The following is a 23,618-nucleotide window of genomic DNA, read 5'->3' as shown; positions in this document are numbered from 1 at the left end:
ATTTTTAACACTAACTCTAAAGACAGAGGAGTTTTTGGAATCAGTTATGTAGCTTTTCCACATCTGCCTACAAATTCTCTCAATTAGCTTTGCTTTCTGAACACTAAAGTAGCTAAAGTGTTACCAAGAAAGAAATAAAAGCATAAGCATTAGCACAGAAAGTGAAAAAGATTCCAAACACCACCAAATGCAAAAAAACAATGAGTTCTTCAAGAATTAAACTATGGCCTATTGTTTTAAAAGCAACTACACCCACCAGCATAACACCAATGCCAACCCTGACATTGCTTTCGTATTGGAGACTAACCCTACAAAGTATTTAATCAACAACTGAAGAGCAGAAGATCAGTTAGATGAGACAGTTGAAAAGAAGCTAAGAAATATTCTCTTCAATATCTTTCTCTTTTTCGTGGTTGCTAAACTCTAAGAAGACAGAAGAGCATGAGCCTTAACACGAAAAATTAAAACAGACTAAAAGCATGACCAAATGTGAAAAACAATTCATGCGTTGGCTGAGAATCCAACTCAGGTCAACTACTTGGAAGGCAGCGATTCTCACCACTATACCACCAACACTTACAGAAGCCATGTTTTTTTCTTACATTTTCTGCACTAACAATACGAAATTATTAGCAAAAAGTTAGACGTGCCAGGAAAAAAACCCACATAAGTATTGCATTGACCAGGAATCAATCGCAGGTCAACTGCTTGGAATGCAGGTTTGCTCACCACTATACCAAAAATGCTTAAGTTACCCAGCATTTTTTTCACATTTTCTGCACTAACCCTACAAAATTGTGAGTAAAAAGTATGACGTGCCTGATAAAAAAAATCACCGATGTTTAGTATTGGCCAGGAATTGAAACCTGGTCAACTGCTTGGAAGGCAGCTATGCTCACCACTATACCAGCAATGCTTACAGGATCAGCTTTTTTTTTTACATTTTCTGCACTAACATTACAAAATAGTTTGTAAAATGTATGATATGCCAGAAATAAAACTACATAAGTATTGCATTGGCTGGAAATTGAACCTGAGTCAACTGCTTGGGAAGCAGCTATGCTCACCACTATACCACCAATACATGAACCCACTTGACTGGTTTGGGATTTTGGCTGTTAAATCTGCTAAAGTTTTACTTAAAAAAGGAGGACTGAATATGTCTTGAAAGAGCCAATTACTAAAAAGTTTAAAAACAAGGCAAAGCATTGTCCAAAACTCAAAGATGAATTCTTGTGAATCAGCTATGGAGCTTTTCCACCAATTCTTACATTTCTCTCAATTATTTTCACTTTTTTGCCAATAAGGTAACTAAACTCTTACCAAGAAAGAAAGTACACTATGAGCCTTAGCTCCAACAGATTACAAAGAGTCTACAGCAGCACCAAATTACCCCTAAAGACCTCTGCCATTTTTGGCATTTTTAACACTAACTCTAAAGACAGAGGAGTTTTTGGAATCAGTTATGTAGCTTTTCCACCACTGCCTACAAATTCTCTCAATTACCTTTGCTTTCTGCCCACTAAGGTAGCTAAAGTGTTACCAAGAAAGAAATAAAAGCATAAGCCTTAGCACAGAAAGTGAAAAAGATTCCAAACACCACCAAATGCAAAAAAACAATGAGTTCTTCAAGAATTAAACTATGGCCTATTGTTTTAAAAGCAACTACACCCACCAGCATAACACCAATGCCAACCCTGACATTGCTTTCATATTGGAGACTAACCCTACAAAGTGTTTAATCAACAACTGAAGAGTAGTGTTGAGCCACCCCCGTAGTGTTTGAGTTCGGTTCGGTTCGTCGAACACCTTCGAACACCGTTAAAACCAATGGCAGGCAAACAAAAACACATAGAAACATATAGAAAACACCTTCAAAGGTGTCCAAAAGCTGACAAACTGCTCAGAAGACATAACTAACACATGGAAAAGTGACAAGTACATATAGTCATGCGAAAAGAAAAGAGGTGGAGGAGTAAAAGGAGGGGGAGACACAGATATAGGCATGTCATGCCCTTCTAAAATCCAAAAAGTGGGAAGCCGACACGGCCAGTCCGCTCCTGCCCGTGCCACCTCCGTGTCGCCGGGTTTGTGCCAGAGCCGCGGTGAACCCTGATGGCCAGCCCCCCTCTCCCAATACTGGTGCCTGTCCGCTGGTGGGTCGAGCGAGCCCCCCTGTGGTGGAGGCAGCTCTAAGCTTTTTAATTTAAATTGTCTCTCTAATTTGAATGAATACACTTTAAATCCATTTACAAGGATCTATTGGAGGGCAAGTCTCATGCCAGCAGCCGCGTAATTCCAGCTCCAGTAGCGTCCACTAAAGCTGCTGCAGTTAAAAAGCTTTTATAAGGATCGAGCTCGGCTGTCCACCGCAAGGCATCCTACTGCCAGTCCCAGCCCCTATGCCTTGGGGTGCCTCCTGATGCTCTTCACTGAGTATCCCGTGGTCCCGAAGCATTTCCTTTGAAAAAATTAAGTGTCCAAACTACAGGTGATGTAGCTTGCTTAACAGCCGGGATAATCCGCTGACTAGCAGACACTGCTACTAGGCACAAAGTATTTCCTGGGCTAGATGCAGTTAAAAATTTGTAATTAGATACTCTCGTTGGATGCTGAGAAAGCATTGCATAGAGTCTCCTGGCACGCCATATATGATTCTCTTAAAAAGCTTGGGGTAGGTGTCTAGGGGACCCTTTTATAGCCAAAATCACGGCCCTGTATCACAATACGTCACCTAGGCTGAAGATAAATGGAACTGTAGCACCCTGAGGGCTCGGTTGCTACAGAGGTATTGCACCTCACCCAGAGGTGTGATATCTCACTCTCAGGTAAGGATGGAGTGTGGATCAGGACCCGACACCTGCATGCATTACACCACATTGCCGTGGGGCAGGGCGACCAATATGCCCCTGAGATGGGCACGACAGTCCCTGTCCCTGGCTGGAGTGGGGGGAGAGAACACTGAGGAAGGGGAACCCTGTAGTGCAGGAGCAGGGAGGAAGCAGTTACTGGGTGCATTGAGAAGGGAGTATAAAAGGTGGGCACCATCTTAGTTCAGTGCAGAGAAGTCTGAGCAGAAGTGGCAGGGAGCAGGGGCTCTGCATGAGCTCTGCTCCGGAGGCGGGCCTAGTAACAGAGGCCCAGGCCTGGAAGAGGGAGAAGGAAGGAAGAGGAGCGGAGAAGGCTCCAGGAACGAGGAATGAAGGGATCCCAGGGGTGCGGACGGGCGAGTCACCAACGCACGCCCGAATCCACCTGCGTGGAGGGGTCAGGCCAAAGGGGGAGACCGGTCCCCGAACTAGTGGAGGCAGGAAACGACCCTCAGCTAGAAACCGGAGGCTCTGACATTTTATGTGGCGCAGCCCCTCGCTACACCCGCTAGGAAGGCACCACATAGGGTCAGGGAAACTGGCGCCAAGTTTACCAAGAGGAGGCCCGAGGCAGCCGGACAGAAGTGTTGGTAAGAAAGGCCAGACAAAGGACACACAAAGGGGGTCCTGTGAAGCGCTCCAAAGTTATCTGGGAGTTGTCTGAGCCCCTCACCTGGTGAGCACAGTACGACGTGGGCAGCCGTTACCTGCAGACGTGGTTTGGATAATAAGAACTGTGAGTAAAGGCCCTGAACTGCATCACTGACTCCGTGTCGTTACTGCTGCTGCCCTGCACCATCACCCCCATCCTCCGCATACACTGCCTTGAGGCTATACTCCTCCCGTGGGGAGTTATGCTACGCTCTGCTGCACCCACAACACCAGCCTCAGCGGTCTGCCCTGTAGCGGCAGTTCACTCTGACCGCAATCCACGGGTGGCGTAGTCGGACATTTAAACATCAAAACCACATAAATAGTTCCGCCACTGGTTTGACCACCCTGAGCCACGGAACCGGGTCACCGCCACGAAGACTACAACCACCAGCATCCACCAAAAAGGGTCCGGCTTCGGGTGTCCCCAAGGCCCAGGGGTGCATCAGAACATTTTCATCACCTTTCACAATCACCAATGGGACAAGGCAGGGAAGTCCTCTGTCCCCTCTCTTATACATCCTAGTGACGGAGCACCTGCTCTCATCAATTTGCCATAACCCCAATATTAGGTGGATTGAGGTGGGAGGCACCGAGTACAAGTGCTCTCTATTTGCTGATGATGTCCTAGTATATATCACTCAATCACATATATCCATCCATGCTGTTATGGCTGAAATAGATCACTTTGTTACATGGTCAAATTTTAAAATCAATGCAGCGAAGTCTGAGGCCCTCGATGTCTCCCTCCCCAAATCCATATAGGATTCCATCCAGTCCAACTTTCCCTTTGCCTGGCCCTCACAGGGTATCAAATACTTAGGAATTCCTATTCATAGAGACCTCTCCCATCTATGTTATCTTAATTTTGGGCCCTTTATTGAACAACTCCATACAGACCACGGTTGGCAAGTTAGAACTGTAAGATTCACTACGTGAACCACTGGTGTTTTGTGGAAAAGCACATGTACACTGTGTTCCAAATTATTATGCAAAAAGTGTTTAGGAGTGATAAGGGAAGAATTTGTTTGTTTGTCAGTTAAACTCATTGATGGTGATGTGTGTCAGGGCTCTTTATATCACTGTAAGCAATTGCAGACACCTGTGCTAATTAGTTTGGCAGGTGTGTCCATTGAAAGGCAAGACTACTTAAGAAGGCTCTCTCACATTATTAAGCAGCCTACATTTTCTGCCAAAATGGGAAAGAAAAAGGATGTGTCGGCTGCTGAGAAGCAACAAATTGTGGAGTGTTTAGGTCAAGGCATGACTACAATCAACATTGTGCGATGATCAGGATGAAGTGTCTTGGCAATCAAGAAGTATGTAGCTGATTCACAGTACACACGTGTGCGTGCTGATAAGGGCAAATTGAGGACTCTTTCCTACAGGCAATTACGTCAGGTTGAAAGAGCAGCGGCAAAAAAGCCTTGTCATAGCAGCAGACAAGTTTTTGAAGCTGCTTGTGCCTCCAACGTCCCCCGAACAACAAGATGCAGGGTCCTTCAGAGGTTTGCAGCTGTGCATACGCCATCCTGTCGACCTCCTCTATCCACTTCACACAAGCAGAAACGGCTCCAGTGGGCCAAACATTACATGAAGACTGATTTCAAAACTGTTTTGTTCACGGATGAGTGCCGTGCAGCGCTCGATGGTCCAGATGGATGGAGTGGAGGATGGCTGGTTGATGGACACCCCACGCAAACACGGCTACAGCGCCAACAAGGAGGAGGTGGAGTAATGTTTTGGGCTGGAATCATGGGGAGAGAGATTGTCGGCCCCTTTAGGATCCCTGAAGGCGCTAAAGATGAACTCCATAATGTATGTGGATTTTCTCAAACAGCACTTCCTGCCATGGTTCAAGAAGAAGAACCGTGTATTTCACAGCAAGATCATTTTTCTGCATGATAATGCACCATCTCATGCTGCACATAAAACATCTGCATCTCTGGCTGATATGGGCATAAAAGGGGACAAACTTATGGTGTGACCCCCATGCTCCCCTGACCTCTACCCCATTCAGAACCTTTGTAGCATCATTAAAAGGAGTGTCTATGATGGCGGGAGGCAGTTCACATCTAAGCAACAGCTCTGGGAGGGTATTCTGTCCTCATGCAAAACAATTGAAGCAGAAACCATCCAAAACCTGACAAATTCAATGGACGAGAGAGTTCAGAAGCTCCTTTCGAACAAGGGGTCCTATGTGAAAATGTAACATCACCTAGAATAAAGTTTTGAGTTGAAAACTGTTTGATTTCAGTTTCTAACAACCTGCTAATGCTTATAATTTCAAAAATGACCATTTTTTTGGTCTTTATTAAAATGAAAAGGTTGATCGAAAAGTTTGGGGGATCTAAGAGTGTGGCAACCCAGTAATCATGATTACTTCGAATTCTGACAATATGAGGGTCATGCTGCAGGTAGTGCAGCAAGAAGGCACTTATGTGTCTTGCGCATCTCGGAGCCCCAAAATTATTTTCCGGGCTAGATGCAGCTAAAAATTATTATTAATTTTAAATCTGGTGAAGCTTTAGTATAGATGGCCTAATAGGATCAGTGCTGCACACTGCTACAAAGCCCAAATTATTTTCCAGCCAAGATACAGATAAACATGATTAGTAATTTGAAAGCTTAAAACGGTTGGTAGGGTGATTTTAACCAATCATCAAGCTTTTACTCTCCCCAGGATGACACAGGGGTAGAAAAGTCGTTTCGGATCCATGATTTGTTCATCTTTATGAATGTGAGTCTGTCTACATTATCAGTGGAGAGCCGCGTGCGCTTATCTGTCAGCACACCACCAGCAGCGCTGAACACACGTTCAGACAGAACGCTGGCTGCGGGGCATGACAAGATCTCCAAGGCGTAAGTGGCTAGCTCCGGCCATTTATCCAGATTGGAAGCCCAAAAAGAGCAAGGGTCCAGTGACACAGTCGTGGCTTCAATGTTTACTTGGAGATACTCCTGTACCATCGTCTCTAGGCGTTGACTATGTGTCAGACTTCTTGTCTCCTGTGGCCTTGCAAAGGATAGGCTAAAAAAGTGGTGAAATGATTCCGCAAAATTGATGTTACCAGCAGATACTGTGGTTCTGTTACGGTTTGAGTGCTGAACACTTGACGGTCCCACGGTTGGCAAGTTGGAACTGTGAGATTCACTACGTGCACCACTGGTATTTTGTGGAAAAGCACATGTAAGATTCTGCAACAGTCTCTGCTGATACTCCTGCATGCGTGCATCCCTTTCTATGGCAGGAATAATTTCTGCAAATTTACTTTTGTACCGGGGATCTAACAGTGTGGCAACCCAGTAGTCAGGATTATTTCTAATTCTCACAATTCGAGGGTCATGTTGCAGGTAGTGCAGCAAGAAGGCACTCATGTGTGTTGCGCATCCAGGAGCACCAAGTCCCTGTTGTGTTGGTGGCGAGGTAACAATCATGCTTCCTTCCTCTGTCCTCTCCCCCCAACCTCGCACAACAAAAATGTGATCAAGGTCTCCCTCATCTGATGAGTCTTCCATCAGTTCGTCCTCCACTTCTTCCTGGGCTCCTGCACCTTCCTCACTAGTTTGGCTGCTACCATGCGCCCTGGTAAAACCATCTCCCCCACCCTCACATGCCTGCCGCCTTGGTGCTGCCGACCGTCTGGACCTTGCAGATGTTAGCCCTTCCGCATACAACTCCTCCTCCTCTACTTCCTCCACCTCCTCTTGTGCCACCACCTGACTCCAAATTCTGTTTAACATGTGCTCCAGCATGTAAATCACCGGAATAGTCATGCTGATAATGGCATCGTCAGCACTAAACATCTTCGTCGCCATTTCAAAACTGTGCAGAAGGGTGCATAGGTCCCTGATCTGAGACCACTCCTCCAGCGTGATTTGCCCCACCTCTGGATCTCGTTGGCCCAGGCTATACGTCAGAACGTATTGCACCAGGGCTTGTCGGTGCTGCCACAGTCGCTACAACATGTGCAGAGTTGAATTCCACCGGGTAGGCACATCGCATTTTTGCCGGTGAAGTGGCAGGCCCAACGACTTCTGTAGAGATGTAAGTCGCTGAGCTGTGGGCTGCGAACGGCGAAAGTGAGCACACAGCGACCGTGCCCTCTGCAGAAGGCCATCTAGTCTGGGATAGTGGGCTAAAAATTGCTGGACAACCAGGTTCAACACGTGAGCCATACAAGGCACGTGTGTGACATTGCCCCGGCGAAGGGCCGCACCCAGGTTTGCAGCATTGTCGCACACGGCCTTCCCTGGTTTCAGGTCCAGTGGAGACAACCATTCATGAAATTGGTTCTCCAGAGCTGACCACAACTCCTCAGCTGCGTGACTCACATTTCCCAGACATTTCAATGTAAAAACCGCCCGATGACGTTGAGCCCTACTGCCAGCATAGTAAGGAGGTGTGCATTATCCCTTCTGCGCAGTTAGAAAGCTTGTGGCATGACCAGACAGATTTTGGGTGCAGGTGGAAGACCGAGAGGAGGTTGAGGAGGCAGAAGCAGTGGAGGAACTTTGACATAAAGAGGATTGACGCACAACTCGTGGGGACGGCAAGACTTGGACAGCAGCCCCTTGTCCTGCTGTCACCATAGTTACCCAGTGCCCAGTCAGCGACATGTAACGCCCCTGTCCATGCCTATTCGTCCAAGTGTCTGTGGTGAAATGCACCCTGTCACACACAGAGTTTCTCAAAGAAGCGGTGATGTTGTGTGCGACATGCTGGTGGAGCGCAGGCACACCTTTCTTTGAGAAGTAGTGCCGACTGGGCATCTGGTACTGGGGCACTGCGACGGACATAAGGTCTCGAAAATCCTCTGTGTCCACCAGGCGGAAAGGCAGCATTTCTGTAGCCAAGAGCTTGCAGATGGTGAAATTCAACCTCTTAGCTTTCTCATGGCTAGGAGGAAATGGTCTTTTACTTGTCCACATCTGAGGGACCGAGGGCTGGCTATTGTGCTTAGACGGGGTTGATAAGGGTGTCCCCGGCAAACTGCCGGTCTGTGAGGAAGATGCAGGCGGATATGTTAGTTTGCCTTGATCCAAAGGTGGTGCTATCGATGTCGGACAGCACTCAACACCAGCTGGTGTTACCACCTCCAAAGAAAATGATGACCTGCCAATCACGCTGGCTGTTGCGGGTAAAGAGGTGGCAGGTGTGCGCCCCAAAACAGGTGTGACTGCTGTCCCCCCAGTCACAGAGGATGAAGAGGCCGTGGATGCACAAGATATGGCAGACGGTGGTTGGCCCGGCCGGCTAGGCCGCATTGTAGCACACTGAGCTTCCCACTGCAACTTATGCTTCATGTCCATGTGCCGGTTCATGCATGAAGTACTCAAACTATGTATTTTTTGGCCTCTACTTAGCTTTTGCTGACAAATGTTACAGATAACACGAGTTGGGTCATCTTTATCGATCTGAAAAAATGCCCAGGCTATGCAAGGCTTAGCACCCATGCGACCTGAAGAGCCACCACGACTTGTGGTGAGAGGCAGAGTTGTGTTTGAGGATGCAGTTGTTGACGTGCTTCCAGTACTATGTCTCTGTCCAGGAAGGCGCAACCTGACCTCGTCGTCACTAGCATCTTCCTCCACCTCCTCTGCTGACCTCATCTCTTGGCTGACTGTGGGTTGACAGTAAGTGGGATCTCCAACCTCATCATCATCACCCTGTGCGTTATCACACCCGTCGTCCTCAGAGCCAACCTGTTCCTGCCCTGACAAAAAACTAAAGTTGTCGCTCCAATCAGGTATTTGAGTCTTATCATCGTCTTCCTCATTGTCTCCACCAACAGGAGTTACAGTTTGGGAATGAGGGTCTACATTATGGTCAGAACCTTCTGCGTCTGGTCCTGTATCCGACTCATAAAGATTCTGGGCATCAGTGCAGATCATTTCCTCGTCTGGATTCACAGAAGCGCTGGAGTCGACCTCTGATTCCCAGGCTATAGTATGAGTAAACAGCTCTGCAGACTCAACCATCTGTTCTACCTCATACTCAGACGGGCAGCTGGAGATTTGGGAGCTGTGAGGAAGCACGTGCGATTGGGGTGACACCTTTGAGGACTGGAGTATTTGTGATGTTGAAGTTGATGTGGAGGAGAGCCCACTTAAAGGAGCACTTGATATCCGTTGAAGCACCTGCTGTTTTTGTGCCTCATCTGGAATTTGTAGCAATTGGCGTGGCCGTAAGAAAGGGATCTTATCACATTGTCCGCTAAAAGAAGTAGACATTTTAGTTTGGCTGGAAGATGGTCTTTCTTCTGCAGATGTTACTGTTGCTTTAACACCTACCCCACGGACACAACCTTTTTTCCCCTTCCCAACACGCCTATTACCCTTTCCACCAGCAGCAGGCCTTTTTCCACTCATTTTGGTGGTTAACTAATTAACAACTCTGGAGTTGTTTGCACAAAAAAACAATGGATGGGAACCGAGCAGAGCTGAGTGGCCAAACTGTGGTATTAGGCCAAAACTATTGGCTGGGTTAGATGCAGAAAAAAATTATATTCAATTTGCAACCTGATGGAGGTCAGTATAGATGGACTAATAGAGAAAGTCCCACACACTGCTAGAAGGCCAAATATTTTTTCAGAGCTAGATGCAGATAAAAATTATTTTTAATTTGCAACCTGATGGAGGTCAGTATAGATGGACTAATAGAGAAAGTCCCACACACAGCTAGAAGCCCAATATTTTTTCAGAGGTAGATGCAGAAAAAAAATATTTTTAATTTGCAACCTGATGGAGGTCAGTATAGATGGACTAATAGAGAAAGTCCCACACACAGCTAGAAGCCCAATATTTTTTCAGAGGTAGATGCAGAAAAAAATATATTCAGTTTGCAACCTGATGGAGGTCTGTATAGATGGATTAATAGAACAAGTCCCACACACAGCTAGAAGCCCAATATTTTTTCAGAGGTAGATGCAGAAAAAAATATATTCAGTTTGCAACCTGATGGAGGTCTGTATAGATGGATTAATAGAACAAGTCCCACACACAGCTAGAAGCCCAATATTTTTTCAGAGGTAGATGCAGAAAAAAATATATTCAGTTTGCAACCTGATGGAGGTCTGTATAGATGGATTAATAGAACAAGTCCCACACACAGCTAGAAGCCCAATATTTTTTCAGAGGTAGATGCAGAAAAAAATATATTCAGTTTGCAACCTGATGGAGGTCAGTATAGATGGACTAATACAACAAGTCCCACATATAGCTAGAAGCCCAATATTTTTTCAGAGGAAGATGCAGAAAAAAATATATTCAGTTTGCAACCTGATGGAGGTCTGTATAGGTGGATTAACCACACACAGCTAGAAGCCCAATATTTTTTCAGAGGTAGATGCAGAAAAAAATATATTCAGTTTGCAACCTGATGGAGGTCTGTATAGATGGATTAATAGAACAAGTCCCACACACAGCTAGAAGCCCAATATTTTTTCAGAGGTAGATGCAGAAAAAAATATATTCAGTTTGCAACCTGATGGAGGTCAGTATAGATGGACTAATACAACAAGTCCCACACACAGCTAGAAGCCCAATATTTTTTCAGAGGTAGATGCAGAAAAAAATATATTCAGTTTGCAACCTGATGGAGGTCTGTATAGATGGATTAATAGAACAAGTCCCACACACAGCTAGAAGCCCAATATTTTTTCAGAGGTAGATGCAGAAAAAAATATATTCAGTTTGCAACCTGATGGAGGTCTGTATAGATGGATTAATAGAACAAGTCCCACACACAGCTAGAAGCCCAATATTTTTTCAGAGGTAGATGCAGAAAAAAATATATTCAGTTTGCAACCTGATGGAGGTCTGTATAGATGGATTAATAGAACAAGTCCCACACACAGCTAGAAGCCCAATATTTTTTCAGAGGTAGATGCAGAAAAAAATATATTCAGTTTGCAACCTGATGGAGGTCTGTATAGATGGATTAATAGAACAAGTCCCACACACAGCTAGAAGCCCAATATTTTTTCAGAGGTAGATGCAGAAAAAAATATATTCAGTTTGCAACCTGATGGAGGTCAGTATAGATGGACTAATACAACAAGTCCCACACACAGCTAGAAGCCCAATATTTTTTCAGAGGTAGATGCAGAAAAAAATATATTCAGTTTGCAACCTGATGGAGGTCTGAATAGATGGATTAATAGAACAAGTCCCACACACAGCTAGAAGCCCAATATTTTTTCAGAGGTAGATGCAGAAAAAAATATATTCAGTTTGCAACCTGATGGAGGTCTGTATAGATGGATTAATAGAACAAGTCCCACACACAGCTAGAAGCCCAATATTTTTTCAGAGGTAGATGCAGAAAAAAATATATTCAGTTTGCAACCTGATGGAGGTCTGTATAGATGGATTAATAGAACAAGTCCCACACACAGCTAGAAGCCCAATATTTTTTCAGAGGTAGATGCAGAAAAAAATATATTCAGTTTGCAACCTGATGGAGGTCTGTATAGATGGATTAATAGAACAAGTCCCACACACAGCTAGAAGCCCAATATTTTTTCAGAGGTAGATGCAGAAAAAAATATATTCAGTTTGCAACCTGATGGAGGTCTGTATAGATGGATTAATAGAACAAGTCACACACACAGCTAGAAGCCCAATATTTTTTCAGAGGTAGATGCAGAAAAAAATGTATTCAGTTTGCAAACTGATGGAGGTCTGTATAGATGGATAATTAGAACAATCCCACACACTGCTAGAAGCCCAATATTTTTTCAGAGCTAGATGCAGAAAAAAATTATATTCAATTTGCAACCTGATGGAGGTCAGTATAGATGGACTAATAGAATGATGCTATGCCCAAAAGATTTTACTTCACTAGGTGCAGTAAAAAAATTGGTATTCTATACACAGTTGGTATATCTTGCAACACAGATAGGCTACTCCACTGACTAACACACTCTGCAATAGGCCAAGAAGGATTAGCTTTGCTAGATTCAGCCAAATGCTGTGAAAAAAACTTGCACAGCACTGGCACAGACCTGCCTGGCAAAAACTGATAGGAACTGATGTAACCTAGTCCTGAAAAGGACTCCAATTACAATTAGTCTTTACTCCCACAATCTATCTATTTAAGAGCACAGACCTGCCTGATAAAAGTCGTAGGAAATGCTGTAACCTAGTCCTTACAAGGACTGCAATCACAACTATTCCCTACTCCCAAGCTATCTGTAGATTTGTGCGAAAATTGGCTTGAAATTAACAAGGTATAGCGCACACAGCAACAGCGGTGCCGTCTAACACGCAGCTGCAGCAGTGAGAAAATGGTGGCGACGGGGAAAATGGCTTGGTCTTATAGGGCAAGGACATGTGACATACACTGCCAATGACACATGCCCTTGCTTATGTGAAAAAAAGCACTTCGCTCCGTGTGTGCGCTGCTGATAGGCTGACAGATTGCACCTCCCCACTGCAAATGCGGGAAAGAGAAAAAAAAATGGAGATCTTCATTGTTCCTGCAGAGATCCATCCCCTGCCCCTCCCCCCACCCCGCTGTACACTCAAACTGCGCATTAACATTAATTTTCATCATTACTGAGAAAAAATCCAGTTATGATTTTGGTGCACGAACAGTTATCGAACATAACCTCGAACAGCCGAATTTTTCTCAAATTGTTCGTGTTCGCCGAATGGTTCGAACACCGCCCAAAACAGCTCGAATTTGAGATTGGCGAACAGTTCGAGTAGAACAACGCTCATCTCTACTGAATATGTCTTGAAAGAGCCAATTACTGAAAAGTTAAAAACAAGGCAAAGCATTGTCCAAAACTCAAAGATGGATTCTTGTGAATCAGCTATGTAGCATTTCCACCAATTCTTACATTTCTCTCAATTATTTTCACTTTTTTGCCAATAAGGTAACTAAACTCTTACCAAGAAAGAAAGTACACTATGAGCCTTAGCTCAAACAGATTACAAAGAGTCAACAGCAGCACCAAATTCCCCCTAAAGACCTCTGCCATTTTTGGCATTTTTAACACTAACTCTAAAGACAGAGGAGTTTTTGGAATCAGTTATGTAGCTTTTCCACCTCTGCCTACAAATTCTCTCAATTAGCTTTGCTTTCTGCCCACTAAGGTAGCTAAAGTGTTACCAAGAAAGAAATAAAAGCATAAGCCTTAGCACAGAAAGTGAAAAAGATTCCAAACACCACCAAATGCAAAAAAACAATGAGTTCTTCAAGAATTAAACTATGGCCTATTGTTTTAAAAGCAACTACACCCACCAGCATAACACCAATGCCAACCCTGACATTGATTTCGTATTGGAGACTAACCTTACAAAGTATTTAATCAACAACTGAAGAGCAGAAGATCAGTTAGATGAGACAGTTGAAAAAAATCTAAGAAATATTCTCTTCAATTTTTTTCTCATTTTCGTGGTTGCTAAACTCTAAGAAGAAAGAAGAGCATGAGCCTTAACACGAAAAATTAAAACAGACTAAAAGCATCACCAAATGTGAAAAATAATTCATGCGTTGGCCAGCAATCGAACCCAGGTCAACTGCTTGGAAGGCAGCTATGCTCACCACTATACCACCAACACTTACAGAAGCCATGTTTTTTTCTTACATTTTCTGCACTAACAATACAAAATTATTAGTAAAAAGTAAGACGTGCCAGGAAAAAAAAACCCACATAAGTATTGCATTGACCAGGAATCAATCGCAGGTCAACTGATTGGAAGGCAGGTTTGCTCACCACTATACCAAAAATGCTTAAGGTACCCACCATTTTTTTCACATTTTCTCCACTAACCCTAAAAAATTGTTAGTAAAAAGTATGACGTGCCTGAAAAAAAAAAACACCTATGTTTTGCATTGGCCAGGAATTGAACCCAGGTCAACTGTTTGGAAGGTAGATATGCTCACCACTATACCACCAATGCTTACAGGGTCAGTTTTTTTTTTACATTTTCTGCACTAACATTACAAAATAGTTTGTAAAATGTATGATATGCCAGAAATAAAACTACATAAGTATTGCATTGGCCAGGAATCGAACCCGGGTCAACAGCTTGGGAAGCAGCTATGCTCACCACTATACCACCAATGCATGAACCAACTTAACTGGTTTGGGATTATGGCTGTTAAATCTGCTAAAGTTTTACTTAAAAAAAGGAGGACTGAATATGTCTTGAAAGAGCCAATTACTAAAAAGTTTAAAAACAAGGCAAAGCATTGTCCAAAACTCAAAGATGAATTCTTGTGAATCAGCTATGGAGCTTTTCCACCAATTCTTACAATTCTCTCAATTATTTTCACTTTTTTGCCAATAAGGTAACTAAACTCTTACCAAGAAAGAAAGTACACTATGAGCCTTAGCTCAAAAAGATTACAAAGAGTCAGCACCAGCACCAAATTACCCCTAAAGACCTCTGCCATTTTTGGCATTTTTAACACTAACTCTAAAGACAGAGGAGTTTTTGGAATCAGTTATGTAGCTTTTCCACCTCTGCCTACAAATTCTATCAATTAGCTTCGCTTTTTGCCAACTAAGGTAGCTAAAGTGTTACCAAGAAGAAATAAAAGCATAAGCCTTAGCACAAAAAGTGAAAAAGAGTCCAAACACCACCAAATGCAAAAAAACAATGAGTTCTTCAAGAATTAAACTATGGCCTATTGTTTTAAAAGCAACTACACCCACCAGCATAACACCAATGCCAACCCTGACATTGCTTTCAGATTGGAGACTAACCCTACAAAGTGTTTAATCAACAACTGAAGAACAGAAGATCAGTTAGATGAGACAGTTGAAAAAAATCTAAGAAATATTCTCTTCAATTTTTTTCTCATTTTCGTGGTTGCTAAACTCAAAGAAGAAAGAAGAGCCTGAGACTTAACACGAAAAATTAAAACAGACTAAAAGCATCACCAAATGTGAAAAACAATTCATGCGTTGGCCGGGAATCAAACGCGGGTCAACTACTTGGAAGGCAGCGATTCTCACCACTATACCACCAACACTTACAGAAGCCATGTTTTTTTCTTACATTTTCTGCACTAACAATGCGAAATTATTAGTAAAAAGTAAGACGTGCCAGGAAAAAAAAAACCACATAAGTATTGCATTGACCAGGAATCAATCGCAGGTCAACTGCTTGGAAGGGAGGTTTGCTCACCACTATACCAAAAATGCTTAAGGTACCGAGCATTTTTTTCACATTCTCTGCACTAACCCTACAAAATTGTTAGTAAAAAGTATGACGTGCCTGAAAAAAAAAAAACACCGATGTTTTGTATTGGCCGAGAATTGAACCCGGGTCAACTGCTTGGAAGGCAGCTATGCTCACCACTATACCACCAATGCTTACAGGGTCAGCTATTTTTTTTTACATTTTCTGCACTAACATTACAAAATAGTTTGTAAAATGTATGATATGCCAGAAATAAAACTACATAAGTATAGCATTGGCCGGGAATCAAACCTGGGTCAACTGGTTAGTAAGCAGCTATGCTCACCACTATACCACCAATGCATGAACCCACTTGACTGGTTTGGGATTTTGGCTGTTAAATCTGCTAAAGTTTTACTTAAAAAAGGAGGACTGAATATGTCTTGAAAGAGCCAATTAATAAAAAGTTTAAAAACAAGGCAAAGCATTGTCCATAACTCAAAGATGAATTCTTGTGAATCAGCTATGGAGCTTTTCCACCAATTCTTACATTTCTCTCAATTATTTTCACTTTTTTGCCAATAAGGTAACTAAACTCTTACCAAGAAAGAAAGTACATTATGAGCCTTAGCTCAAACAGATTACAAAGAGTCAACAGCAGCACCAAATTCCCCCTAAAGACCTCTGCCATTTTTGGCATTTTTAACACTAACTCTAAAGACAGAGGAGTTTTTGGAATCAGTTATGTAGCTTTTCCACCTCTGCCTACAAATTCTCTCAATTAGCTTTGCTTTCTGCCCACTAAGGTAGCTAAAGTGTTACCAAGAAAGAAATAAAAGCATAAGCCTTAGCACAGAAAGTGAAAAAGATTCCAAACACCACCAAATGGAAAAAAACAATGAGTTCTTCAAGAATTAAACTATGGCCTATTTTTTAAAAGCAACTACACCCACCAGCATAACACCAATGCCAACCCTGACATTGCTTTCGTATTGGAGACTAACCCTACAAAGTATTTAATCAACAACTGAAGAGCAGAAGATCAGTTAGATGAGACAGTTGAAAAAAATCTAAGAAATATTCTCTTCAATTTTTTTCTCATTTTCGTGGTTGCTAAACTCTAAGAAGAAAGAAGAGCATGAGCCTTAACACGAAAAATTAAAACAGACTAAAAGCATCACCAAATGTGAAAAACAATTCATGCATTGGCCAGGAATCGAACCTGGGTCAACAGCTTGGAAGGCAGCTATGCTCACCACTATACCACCAACACTTACAGAAGCCATGTTTTTTTCTTACATTTTCTGCACTAACAATACAAAATTATTAGTAAAAAGTAAGACGTGCCAGGAAAAAAAAACCCACATAAGTATTGCATTGACCAGGAATCAATCGCAGGTCAACTGCTTGGAAGGCAGGTTTGCTCACCACTATACCAAAAATGCTTAAGGTACCCAGCATTTTTTTCACATTTTCTGCACTAACCCTGCAAAATTGTTAGTAAAAATTATGACCTGCCTGAAAAAAAAACACACCTATGTTTTGCATTGGCCAGGAATCGGACCCGGGTCAACTGCTTGGAAGGCAGCTATGCTCACCACTATACCACCAATGCTTACAGGATCAGCTTTTTTTTTTACATTTTCTGCACTAACATTACAAAATAGTTTGTAAAATGTATGATATGCCAGAAATAAAACTACATAAGTATTGCATTGGCCGGGAATCGAACCCCGGTCAACTGCTTGGGAAGCAGCTATGCTCACCACTATACCACCAATGCATGAACAAACTTGACTGGTTTGGGATTATGGCCGTTAAATCTGCTAAAGTTTTACTTAGAAAAAGGAGGACTGAATATGTCTTGAAAGAGCCAATTACTAAAAAGTTTAAAAACAAGGCAAAGCTTTGTCCAAAACTCAGAGATGAATTCTTGTGAATCAGCTATGGCGCTTTTCCACCAATTCTTACAATTCTCTCAATTAGTTTCACTTTTTTGACAATAAGGTAACTAAACTCTTACCAAGAAAGAAAGTACACTATGAGCCTTAGCTCAAACAGATTACAAAGAGTCAACAGCAGCACCAAATTCCCCCTAAAGACCTCTGCCATTTTTGGCATTTTTAACACTAACTCTAAAGACAGAGGAGTTTTTGGAATCAGTTATGTAGCTTTTCCACCCCTGCCTACAAATTCTCTCAATTAGCTTTGCTTTCTGCCCACTAAGGTAGCTAAAGTGTTACCAAGAAAGAAATAAAAGCATAAGCCTTAGCACAGAAAGTGAAAAAGATTCCAAACACCACCAAATGGAAAAAAACAATGAGTTCTTCAAGAATTAAACTATGGCCTATTGTTTTAAAAGCAACTACACCCACCAGCATAACACCAATGCCAACCCTGACATTGCTTTCGTATTGGGGACTAACCCTACAAAGTATTTAATCAACAACTGAAAAGCAGAAGATCAGTTAGATGAGACAGTTGAAAAATATCTAAGAAATATTCTCTTCAATTTTTTTCTCATTTTCGTGGTTGCTAAACTCTAAGAAGAAAGAAGAGCATGAGCCTTAACACGAAAAATTAAAACAGACTAAAAGCATCACCAAATGTGAAAAACAATTCATGCGTTGGCCAGGAATTGAACCCGGGTCAACAGCTTGGAAGGCAGCTATGCTCACCACTATACCACCAACACTTACAGAAGCCATGTTTTTTTCTTACATTTTCTGCACTAACAATACAAAATTATTAGTAAAAAGTAAGACGTGCCAGGAAAAAAAAAACCCACATAAGTATTGCATTGACCAGGAATCAATCGCAGGTCAACTGCTTGGAAGGCAGGTTTGCTCACCACTATACCAAAAATGCTTAAGGTACCCAGCATTTTTTTCACATTTTCTGCACTAACCCTACAAAATTGTTAGTAAAAATTATGACGTGCCTGAATAAAAAACACACCCATGTTTTGCATTGGCCGGGAATCGAACCCGGGTCAACTGCTTGGAAGGCAGCTATGCTCACCACTATACCACCAATGCTTACAGGATCAGCTTTTTTTTTACATTTTCTGCACTAACATTACAAAATAGTTTGTAAAATGTATGATATGCCAGAAATAAAACTACATAAGTATTGCATTGGCCGGGAATAGAATCCGGGTCAACTGCTTGGGAAGCAGCTATGCTCACCACTATACCACCAATGCATGAACCAACTTGACTGGTTTGGGATTATGGCTGTTAAATCTGCTAAAGTTTTACTTAAAAAAAGGAGGACTGAATATGTCTTGAAAGAGCCAATTACTAAAAAGTTTAAAAACAAGGAAAAGCTTTGTCCAAAACTCAAAGATGAATTCTTGTGAATCAGCTATGGAGCTTTTCCACCAATTCTTACAATTCTCTCAATTAGTTTCACTTTTTTGACAATAAGGTAACTAAACTCTTACCAAGAAAGAAAGTACGCTATGAGCCTTAGCTCAAACAGATTACAAAGAGTCAACAGCAGCACCAAATTCCCCCTAAAGACCTCTGCAATTTTTGGCAATTTTAACACTAACTCTAAAGACAGAGGAGTTTTTGGAATCAGTTATGTAGCTTTTCCACCTCTGCCTACAAATTCTCTCAATTAGCTTTGCTTTCTGCCCACTAAGGTAGCTAAAGTGTTACCAAGAAAGAAATAAAAGCATAAGCCTTAGCACAGAAAGTGAAAAAGATTCCAAACACCACCAAATGGAAAAAAACAATGAGTTCTTCAAGAATTAAACTATGGCCTATTGTTTTAAAAGCAACTACACCCACCAGCATAACACCAATGCCAACCCTGACATTGCTTTCGTATTGGAGACTAACCCTACAAAGTATTTAATCAACAACTGAAAAGCAGAAGATCAGTTAGATGAGACAGTTGAAAAAAATCTAAGAAATATTCTCTTCAATTTTTTTCTCATTTTCGTGGTTGCTAAACTCTAAGAAGAAAGAAGAGCATGAGCCTTAACACGAAAAATTAAAACAGACTAAAAGCATCACCAAATGTGAAAAACAATTCATGCGTTGGCCAGGAATCGAACCCGGGTCAACAGCTTGGAAGGCAGCTATGCTCACCACTATACCACCAGCACTTACAGAAGCCAGGTTTTTTTCTTACATTTTCTGCACTAACAATACAAAATTATTAGTAAAAAGTAAGACGTGCCAGGAAAAAAAAAACCCACGTAAGTATTGCATTGACCAGGAATCAATTGCAGGTCAACTGCTTGGAAGGCAGGTTTGCTCACCACTATACCAAAAATGCTTATGATACCCAGCATTTTTTTCACATTTTCTGCACTAACCCTACATAATTGTTAGTAAAAATTATGACGTGCCTGAAAAAAAAACACACCTATGTTTTGCATTGGCCGGGAATCGAACCCGAGTCAACTGCTTGGAAGGCAGCTATGCTCACCACTATACCACCAATGCTTACAGGATCAGCTTTTTTTTTACATTTTCTGCACTAACATTACAAAATAGTTTGTAAAATGTATGATATGCCAGAAATAAAACTACATAAGTATTGCATTGGCCGGGAATAGAATCCGGGTCAACTGCTTGGGAAGCAGCTATGCTCACCACTATACCACCAATGCATGAACCAACTTGACTGGTTTGGGATTATGGCTGTTAAATCTGCTAAAGTTTTACTTAAAAAAAGGAGGACTGAATATGTCTTGAAAGAGCCAATTACTAAAAAGTTTAAAAACAAGGAAAAGCTTTGTCCAAAACTCAAAGATGAATTCTTGTGAATCAGCTATGGAGCTTTTCCACCAATTCTTACAATTCTCTCAATTAGTTTCACTTTTTTGACAATAAGGTAACTAAACTCTTACCAAGAAAGAAAGTACACTATGAGCCTTAGCTCAAACAGATTACAAAGAGTCAACAGCAGCACCAAATTCCCCCTAAAGACCTCTGCCATTTTTGGCAATTTTAACACTAACTCTAAAGACAGAGGAGTTTTTGGAATCAGTTATGTAGCTTTTCCACCTCTGCCTACAAATTCTCTCAATTAGCTTTGCTTTCTGCCCACTAAGGTAGCTAAAGTGTTACCAAGAAAGAAATAAAAGCATAAGCCTTAGCACAGAAAGTGAAAAAGATTCCAAACACCACCAAATGGAAAAAAACAATGAGTTCTTCAAGAATTAAACTATGGCCTATTGTTTTAAAAGCAACTACACCCACCAGCATAACACCAATGCCAACCCTGACATTGCTTTCGTATTGGAGACTAACCCTACAAAGTATTTAATCAACAACTGAAAAGCAGAAGATCAGTTAGATGAGACAGTTGAAAAAAATCTAAGAAATATTCTCTTCAATTTTTTTCTCATTTTCGTGGTTGCTAAACTCTAAGAAGAAAGAAGAGCATGAGCCTTAACACGAAAAATTAAAACAGACTAAAAGCATCACCAAATGTGAAAAACAATTCATGCGTTGGCCAGGAATCGAACCCGGGTCAACAGCTTGGAAGGCAGCTATGCTCACCACTATACCACCAGCACTTACAGAAGCCAGGTTTTTTTCTTACATTTTCTGCACTAACAATACAAAATTATTAGTAAAAAGTAAGACGTGCCAGGAAAAAAAAAACCCACGTAAGTATTGCATTGACCAGGAATCAATTGCAGGTCAACTGCTTGGAAGGCAGGTTTGCTCACCACTATACCAAAAATGCTTATGGTACCCAGCATTTTTTTCACATTTTCTGCACTAACCCTACATAATTGTTAGTAAAAATTATGACGTGCCTGAAAAAAAAACACACCTATGTTTTGCATTGGCCGGGAATCGAACCCGGGTCAACTGCTTGGAAGGCAGCTATGCTCACCACTATACCACCAATGCTTACAGGATCAGCTTTTTTTTTACATTTTCTGCACTAACATTACAAAATAGTTTGTAAAATGTATGATATGCCAGAAATAAAACTACATAAGTATTGCATTGGCCGGGAATAGAATCCGGGTCAACTGCTTGGGAAGCAGCTATGCTCACCACTATACCACCAATGCATGAACCAACTTGACTGGTTTGGGATTATGGCTGTTAAATCTGCTAAAGTTTTACTTAAAAAAAGGAGGACTGAATATGTCTTGAAAGAGCCAATTACTAAAAAGTTTAAAAACAAGGAAAAGCTTTGTCCAAAACTCAAAGATGAATTCTTGTGAATCAGCTATGGAGCTTTTCCACCAATTCTTACAATTCTCTCAATTAGTTTCACTTTTTTGACAATAAGGTAACTAAACTCTTACCAAGAAAGAAAGTACACTATGAGCCTTAGCTCAAACAGATTACAAAGAGTCAACAGCAGCACCAAATTCCCCCTAAAGACCTCTGCCATTTTTGGCAATTTTAACACTAACTCTAAAGACAGAGGAGTTTTTGGAATCAGTTATGTAGCTTTTCCACCTCTGCCTACAAATTCTCTCAATTAGCTTTGCTTTCTGCCCACTAAGGTAGCTAAAGTGTTACCAAGAAAGAAATAAAAGCATAAGCCTTAGCACAGAAAGTGAAAAAGATTCCAAACACCACCAAATGGAAAAAAACAATGAGTTCTTCAAGAATTAAACTATGGCCTATTGTTTTAAAAGCAACTGCACCCACCAGCATAACACCAATGCCAACCCTGACATTGCTTTCGTATTGGAGACTAACCCTACAAAGTATTTAATCAACAACTGAAGAGCAGAAGATCAGTTAGATGAGACAGTTGAAAAAAATCTAAGAAATATTCTCTTCAATTTTTTTCTCATTTTCGTGGTTGCTAAACTCTAAGAAGAAAGAAGAGCATGAGCCTTAACACGAAAAATTAAAACAGACTAAAAGCATCACCAAATGTGAAAAACAATTCATGCGTTGGCCAGGAATCGAACCCGGGTCAACAGCTTGGAAGGCAGCTATGCTCACCACTATACCACCAGCACTTACAGAAACCATGTTTTTTTCTTACATTTTCTGCACTAACAATACAAAATTATTAGTAAAAAGTAAGACGTGCCAGGAAAAAAAAAACCCACGTAAGTATTGCATTGACCAGGAATCAATTGCAGGTCAACTGCTTGGAAGGCAGGTTTGCTCACCACTATACCAAAAATGCTTATGGTACCCAGCATTTTTTTCACATTTTCTGCACTAACCCTACATAATTGTTAGTAAAAATTATGACGTGCCTGAAAAAAAAACACTCCCATGTTTTGCATTGGCCGGGAATCGAACCCGGGTCAACTGCTTGGAAGGCAGCTATGCTCACCACTATACCACCAATGCTTACAGGATCAGCTTTTTTTTTACATTTTCTGCACTAACATTACAAAATAGTTTGTAAAATGTATGATATGCCAGAAATAAAACTACATAAGTATTGCATTGGCCAGGAATAGAATCCGGGTCAACTGCTTGGGAAGCAGCTATGCTCACCACTATACCACCAATGCATGAACCAACTTGACTGGTTTGGGATTATGGCTGTTAAATCTGTTAAAGTTTACTTAAAAAAAGGAGGACTGAATAAGTCTTGAAAGAGCAAATTACTAAAAAGTTTAAAAACAAGGCAAAGCATTGTCCAAAACTCAAAGATGAATTCTTGTGAATCAGCTATGGAGCTTTTCCACCAATTCTTACAATTCTCTCAATTATTTTCACTTTTTTGCCAATAAGGTAACTAAACTCTTACCAAGAAAGAAAGTACACTATGAGCCTTAGCTAAAAACGATTACAAAGAGTCAGCACCAGCACCAAATTACCCCTAAAGACCTCTGCCATTTTTGGCATTTTTAACACTAACTCTAAAGACAGAGGAGTTTTTGGAATCAGTTATGTAGCTTTTCCACCTCTGCCTACAAATTCTCTCAATTAGCTTTGCTTTCTGCCCACTAAGGTAGCTAAAGTGTTACCAAGAAAGAAATAAAAGCATAAGCCT

The 23,618-nt window shown here is 41.5% G+C and overlaps 6 non-coding genes across 6 annotated transcripts; all 6 read right to left on the bottom strand.

Annotated features, from left to right (window-relative positions):
* Positions 1–14,530: 14,530 nt before the first annotated feature.
* TRNAG-CCC (transfer RNA glycine (anticodon CCC)) lies at positions 14,531–14,602 on the bottom strand. The gene has a single exon. It is a non-coding gene; the product is annotated as a tRNA-Gly (tRNA).
* A 2,771-nt stretch (positions 14,603–17,373) lies between these two features.
* On the bottom strand, positions 17,374–17,445 carry TRNAG-CCC (transfer RNA glycine (anticodon CCC)). Its single transcript has one exon. It is a non-coding gene; the product is annotated as a tRNA-Gly (tRNA).
* A 1,183-nt stretch (positions 17,446–18,628) lies between these two features.
* Positions 18,629–18,700, bottom strand: TRNAG-UCC (transfer RNA glycine (anticodon UCC)). Its single transcript has one exon. It is a non-coding gene; the product is annotated as a tRNA-Gly (tRNA).
* Positions 18,701–20,050: 1,350 nt separating this feature from the next.
* TRNAG-UCC (transfer RNA glycine (anticodon UCC)) lies at positions 20,051–20,122 on the bottom strand. Its single transcript has one exon. It is a non-coding gene; the product is annotated as a tRNA-Gly (tRNA).
* Positions 20,123–21,472: 1,350 nt separating this feature from the next.
* On the bottom strand, positions 21,473–21,544 carry TRNAG-UCC (transfer RNA glycine (anticodon UCC)). Its single transcript has one exon. It is a non-coding gene; the product is annotated as a tRNA-Gly (tRNA).
* Positions 21,545–22,894: 1,350 nt separating this feature from the next.
* On the bottom strand, positions 22,895–22,966 carry TRNAG-UCC (transfer RNA glycine (anticodon UCC)). Its single transcript has one exon. It is a non-coding gene; the product is annotated as a tRNA-Gly (tRNA).
* Between the last annotated feature and the right edge of the window lie 652 nt (positions 22,967–23,618).

This window comes from Phyllobates terribilis, unplaced genomic scaffold (genome assembly GCF_046119375.1).
Source record: "Phyllobates terribilis strain yellow unplaced genomic scaffold, ASM4611937v1 Scaffold_3__8_contigs__length_932513732, whole genome shotgun sequence".
Lineage (NCBI taxonomy): Eukaryota > Metazoa > Chordata > Amphibia > Anura > Dendrobatidae > Phyllobates > Phyllobates terribilis.
The sequence above is the reverse complement of the archived record's forward strand: the minus strand, read 5'-3'. Positions and strand labels throughout refer to the sequence as shown.